Below are 7,288 nucleotides of genomic sequence, written 5' to 3'. Positions count from 1 at the left end.
TTACTGCCTGTGCTCTTGTCTAGGATTTTTATGGTTTCACGTCTCACACTTAGAGTCCTTAATCCATTTTTAGTTTATTTTTGTGTATGGTGTAAGAAGACCATCCAGTTTCATTCTTTACAAGTAGCTATTCCAGTTTTCCTGACACCAATTTCCCATTGAGTATTCTTGACATTTTTGACAAAGATCAATTGACCATATAATCATGGGTTTGTTCTGGGCTTCTGTTCTGTTCCATTGATCTATGTGTCTATTTTTGTTCCAGTACCACACTATTTTATTACCACAACTTTGTAGTATAACTTGAAATCTGGAATTGTGATACCTCTAGTTTTGTTTTTCTGATTCAAGATTGCTTTGGCTGTTTGGGGTCTTTTGTGGATCTATACTAATTATAAGATTATTTTTTGTAGCTTTGTGAAAATGTTGGTATTTTGATAGGGATTGCATTAAATCTGTATATTGCTTTGGGTGGTATGAACATTTTAACAATATTGTACTTCCATTCCGTGAGCAGGGATATCTTTCCATTTGTTTATGTCATCTTCAATTTCTTTTATCAGTATTTTAGTTTTCAGAGTTCAGGTCTTTCAACTTCTTGGTGAAGTTTATTCCTAGGTATTTTATTATTTTTGGTGCATTTGTAATGGGATTGCTTTCTTAATTCTCTTTCTGTTGTTTCGTTATTAGTGTATAGAATACAGTGGATTTTTCTACATTGATTTTGTATCCTGGAATTTATTGAATTCATTTATCAGTTCCAGTAGTTCTTTTGGTGGAATGTTTAGGGTTTTCTATATATAGTATAATATCATCTGTAAATAGTGAAAGTTCTCTTCTTTACTAATTTCAATTCTTTTTATTTCTTTTTGTTGTGTGATTTCTGTGGCTAGTACTTCCAGTACTATGCCAAATAAAAGTGGTGAGAGTGGACATCTTTGTCTTGTTCCTGACCATAGTGAAAAACTCTCAGTGTTTCACCACTGAGTTGATGTTACTTGATAATGGAACATTGCCAAACACCACCTAGAAAAGCTGCAGGGATAGCAGTTATAGTCAAACTATAAATCACCATCTAAATTAAGTAAGAAATAGTCACAATTGTTACTAGCTGAGCTTTGGGAAATCAATCATTAGTAAGCATAGCTGACCTAACATAATCTATCTCACTCACTGAACCATTAGATATCTTCCATTATAATCTGAGTTACATACTATGAGAAAGAGTTGAATATTAAGAGAGAAAATAAAGCCTAGAGATTCCATGTTTACATAGTTCAACAAATATTCACTGTGTTCTTATTTTTAGGAAAGTGTGCTAGGTTATCCAGGGAGAACTGAGATCCATTTCATGTCTTTGAGGAATTCATAATCTAGTGTGGAGAAAACTCACAAACATAATTACTTTAGATATGTTTCTGTACTGATTCAAGTGACGCATAATTATGGTTCCAGAGGAGTACTAAGAAGGAAGGAGGAGATTTTCTCCAAATTTACTATGAAGGAAGATCTCATGAAATAAACACCATTCATAAAGGCTGAGGAAGGTTGTACTTGATGCTGAAATGGTTGTACTTCCCTCTCCTGGGTTGACCTAACTCCTTCCTTTGCTCTGTCTCAGTGTGTGCATCTGTTTCTTAGGGTGTCTTGCCTTGTTTTTTTTTAAAGAGTTTTTTAATGTTTATTATTTTGAGAGAGAGACAGACAGAATGCGAGTGGGTTAGGGGCAGAGAGAGAGGGAGACACAGAATCCGAAGCAGGCTGCAGGCTCCGAGCCATCACCACAGAGCCCAATGTGGGGCTTGAACTCACAGAGCTGTGAGATCATGACCTGAGGCGAAGTCAGACGCTCAACCAACTGAGCCACCAGGCGCCCCTTGCCTTGTTTGTTGAGAGTTTTTGGATGACTGATTCAGTTTCATTGCTGGTAATTGGTCTTTTCAATTTTCTATTTCTTCTTGATTCAATTTGGGGAGGTTATGTTTCTAGGAATATAATTGTTCATAATATTTCATAATATTCTTTTATGTTCCTTTGTATTTCTGTGGTGTCATTAGTAAAAAAGAGACCCTACAATCAGGTGGAAAAAATACTGAAGGTAGAGTTAAGATTTAAACCAAAGTCTTTTTAATTTTTGTTGGAAAATATATTGCCACATGACTTAAAATCCCATAGCAATCAAAATCTTATCAAATAAATGCTGGAGTATTCATTTTACCAATTTTTTTCCACTTTAATATTCAGTGGGAAAATGGCAAACAAGTAGAGTAAAACTAAACCTAGTTTAGGGAGGAGGTCTTTTCTTCTCAAGTTACAATAACTTGTTGACTTAAATTCCCCAATTTATTTTCAAGAATGAATGAAACATATGAATAGTCATATATTTGCATAACTTATTAATTATATAACTAAACATATTTCAGTGCTGACAAAACTGTGTCCATTTCAGGTGATTAAATACACGTCTCAACATCTAAGCCGAGTTCATGTATCAGTTTTTAAAGTTACCATATTCAGAGCACGATTGCTTGTTTGAGGTAAACAAATCCCTGATATAAAATTATGTTCAGTTTAATAACATCTTCAGCATTATTCAGATATGTCAGGGACTTGACAGCTAATTTATAGATTGAAGTGTTGGAGAGTTTATTACAGACAGTCTTTTAAAGCCACATCTCATTAGAGTCTAGGAAATTGAGGACCAGGGAAATTAAATACTTTCTCAAAGATATAGAGATAATAGTAATATAGCCAGCCTTATATATTCCACTACCATTTTCTTTTCACGATACCTCAGGTGTGTATGTATGTATGTATGTATGTGTGTGTGTGTGTATGTGTGTGTGTGTGTGTGTATATATATATATATATATATATATATATATATGTATGAAACATTATGTCTCTGTTTCCTCATAAACTTCATTGTTAAAGGGCAACTCCAGTAGGTTGACGCTGACCAGGATGACCTTAGCAAAGTTTCTGTCTTTGTATAGTGCACCCAAATCTCCATGCCATGTCTGTCCTGTTCTATCTCTGGGCTGGAAGAGAATTGTTCCAGTCCAGAATACTTTTTTTTAAATCTTTCTTAAAAGGGGAAGCAGTCTCAGAGGTCACGAACCAATTTAGATTGAAATATTTTGTGCCTATTATTAAAAAAAATAATCAGTTTGTACTTCTCAAGAATATGTGGGTATTTTTTTTAATGACTATTGATGTGGAAAATGCTAATGTATAATGACCTGGCTTTTGTGAAGTGAAAGAAAATTTTGGAGTAATCAGGACTTGGCATATCAAGGACATGGTAATGTGACTATGGTACTCAATCCATAGCACTAGCCTCCAACTTGATCCCTTTGAGGACAGATGAAACAATGTATGTTATTTGGCTCTCAGTGTTTGAGGCAACAGAAACTTCTTTGCTTCAGGAGATACGGACTAATTGCAAGGATACAAAAGTTATGTGGCCTGGCGGAGAAATGGAACATAATTTATTTATATTCAGGATTAAATAATAGATCTAGGAGCCTAAAAATATCCTCGGTTCCTCTCCTCTCTTGTCATCTCCTCTCAAGTGGGTTTACTTACTTTTTATAGTCGTGACTCGTCTGATGTGAATTTCAGCTTCTCCTGGAGTCTGATTTTCTTCCTGCCTATATGATTTTCTCTAACTTTGCTGCATTCCCTATGTGAAATTTACACTAAAAGCACTTGAGACGCTAAGGCTGATTAGAATGTCATCATCTATTTGGGGAGATTTACTTTGTTGGACACCTTAGTAAAACAAAGATATTATTTCCCTAATCCTTCTATGGTACTCTTTAGATAGCATGCTTGGTTCTGGTTTTCAGTCCCATGTGGCAAGGATAACAAGACCATATGACTGACTCATAGGCAAACACACGTAATTATGGTGATAATAATGAAATGACTAACATTTGTTAACTGCTTAGTATATACCAGCCACATTTCCAAGCATTTTGTGTATACTCTTCCATTGCAATCTTTATGACCAATCTATGAATTTAGAACCACATGACCAATTTATGAATGAGGCTCTGGGGGTTTTAGTACTTTGTACAAGATGGTATAAATACTGAGGGATTATTTTCACTTAACTTTTTTTAACTTTTTGGCAGGAGACAGGAGCTCATTATTAAATTATGCTTAGATGTACACTCTTAGTTGTATCGTACTCTGCTGCTTATATTTATGTTCCTAAATTGTGCAATATCCGTTTCCACACAAGAGCAAGTGTTCAGAATTTCTAATGTAGAAAACAAGAACAAATGGGAGATATAATGGCCATCTGTTGCTTCTTTTCCTTGGCATCTCTTCTTTTTTCTATATGTAAACAGCACCACTTCTTGTATGGAATAATCTACCAACCACCCAGTATGGTCTCGTTACAGTGGAAGTTAAAAAGCCACAGTATTCCACTTGTGGTCCAAACCTTGACATCATGGTTGCTGTTTCATTGCTTTCAATGCTCAGTACGACAAGTGCAGACTTACAAAGAATCGTTCGTTCGTCCACTTCTTCTTTCACTTAGGCAATATCTGATGCAGCAGTGAACAACAACAAATGCCTGAACAGATGAGCTGTAAAAGAAATTATTATAAAGAAGGCATAAATTATATACAACAATCCCTAATAATACATAGGAAACCAAGAAAATGCATATATTAGTTTTTATGCACTTTTATTAGTTCCTCACTAAGGATTTGTGAAGCAAGAGACAAGGTAATGCAAACTATAATATCCCTTTCTGGTCCTCAATGAAGCATTTCAAGTATGTATATTTTTTCCCTCAAGCTATTGTTTGACCACAAGGACCAATTTTATCTAATTAGTGTTCATTTACTATCTAAAAGTCAATAACTATCCATGGAAACTGGGATTAAAGGAATCCCAAGATTCATTTCCAGAGTACATGATCAATGAATACAAGATGGGAATTTGAGAATTCCTCTTTCTGGCAAATGAAACTTTATCACATGTAACTCATCCACCACAAGCTTGTATTCCTAAGCCCTTGACAGATTAAATGTTCATTGTCTAAAATTGATTGTATCTGCTTTTAAAATTTAATCTAAATCGTCTTCTATTTGATTTTAGAGGAACTGGGTTTTGTTATATTTTCTTAATTTCAGAGTACGGCATATTTTGTTCCCCGCAGTGTTTTTCAGAGATGCCCATAACTGCCAAAGCATAGAATGGAATATATTAGGCCTTCTCCTCTAAATTAGAATAAATGGTATCTTTTTATACACCATTTTATAGTAATAAGGAATGGGTTTGTTGCAAAATCATACAAATTCTCTCAGAATCTGAAATCAGTAAATTCCAACTAATAATCTTAATCCCAAATTTGGTATAGCATATATTGTTTTATTTCACAAATATTCTTCCCTCTTAATTGTGAAATTCTAGAGATAAACCATTGATTACCAGGTCAATGCCTTATTATTCAAATGAAATACAGCTGTCATTTACACAGAGCTTTGTGTCAATCAGACTATTCACTGTGTTTGCTCTGAAATGAGTTTCACATTTACTCCTATGCCCAAGGGTTTTCTCATAATCCATTCTTACTCATGCAAATTTAGTCTACCTCTCTTTCTGCTTTCTTGCATCAATACCAGTCAATACTGCCAACTCTTGATTGTCTGTGTTAATGAAGTGTAATATTATGCAAATAATCCAGAACAGTGGCAAAATATCACGTCTTGGAAGTCTGTTCCCACAATATTTCTTGGATCCTATGGCTACTCAAGGTGATTGTATAAATTAAGCTACATTCCCTTGACATAGAGCAATAGTGTGTAATATTGTCCTGGAAATGTTCTGTATGATTAGGACATCCAGTATGAAATTAAACTGTTGGCATATAAACTCCTTCAGAAAATAAAACATTAAAAATATGCCATATCTATATGAACAAAGCTTGGCATAAAACATAAATTTGTTTGAAACTTTTTTGGGGGCATAAAGAAGAGGAAGTTATTGAGAGAGCTAAACTTCTTGACCTTTTTCATAGGTCTCTGTTATCCTTTGAATCTTTACAGCTAAAATAAAGCATATTCTAAGCATGACTCACTGTGAGTTATCCTCCCCACTAACCCAGATTTCTTTATATCAACACACAATTCCTGCTACAAAAACTATTTTATTTTTTTAAAACTGACGTTCTCTACAGGCCTACAATTAGGAACAAATACAGAAGTGATGTTATGTGAATGTCCCTGAATTTTATCTATCATGTTTTATGAAAGAAATGTTCTTTCATCTATGGTCACCTATACAAAAATAATGACATATGGATTGGCTCCTGGTGTCCTGTCAAAAATCAGAACTTTAAGACTACCAGTCCTGAGACTTGGACAAAATTATCCGGTTAATACAGATCTGAGGGCTGCTCATGTGCTGCTTATTGTTTCCTAGTAGCACCTCTCTAATTATTACATACCTGTTGCACTGCAGTTTCTCTATTACTTTAAACTTTGAAATATTATATAAACATAATCTTGCTATTATGAATTTTATACTGAGAAGGGATATAGAATACCAAGATATTTACATTAATTTTCCTTAAAATGATACTATATAATGGAATTCTTCTTTTTTTTTTTTTTTTTGCATTTGATTACCTCTACAAGTAACTCAGAGTCATGAGCTTTTGAGGATTTATATAATTCAAAATTATACTAAAATCTATTATTAGAGTATACATCAGTATCATCCTAATGGACAGCTTAACCCCTATGCTTTTTAACCCATCTGGTCTTTAGATAGTCACCCTCAGGTGGAAAAAAACAAAACAAATACATACAAAGACTTTCAATAGAAGAATAGTTCAATACTAGGACTGTTTGTTTTATTATTTTAATGTTTATTTTTGAGAAAGAGACAGAGCTTGAGTGGGAAGAGGCAGAGGAGAGGGAGACAGAATCTAAAGTAGACTCCAGGCTCAGAGCTGTCAGCACCAGAGCCTGACCAGAGGGCTGGAACCCACAGACTGGGAGATCATGACCAGAGCCGAAGTTGGATGCTTAACCAACTGAGCCACCCAGGTGCCCCTATTTTTTTTATTTTTTTTCTTGTTTTTATTTATATTCTAGTTAGTTAACATATATGTTAAAATGGGTTTCAGGAGTAGAATTTAGTGATTAAATTTAGTGATCGTAACACCCAGTGCTTGTCACAAGTGCACTCCTTAATACCCATCACACATAGCCTATCTTCTACTAACCCCCTCATCAATCCTCAGTGTGTTGTACTGTTGAAA

This window comes from Lynx canadensis, chromosome D4 (assembly GCF_007474595.2).
Source record: "Lynx canadensis isolate LIC74 chromosome D4, mLynCan4.pri.v2, whole genome shotgun sequence".
Lineage (NCBI taxonomy): Eukaryota > Metazoa > Chordata > Mammalia > Carnivora > Felidae > Lynx > Lynx canadensis.
The sequence above is the reverse complement of the archived record's forward strand: the minus strand, read 5'-3'. Positions refer to the sequence as shown.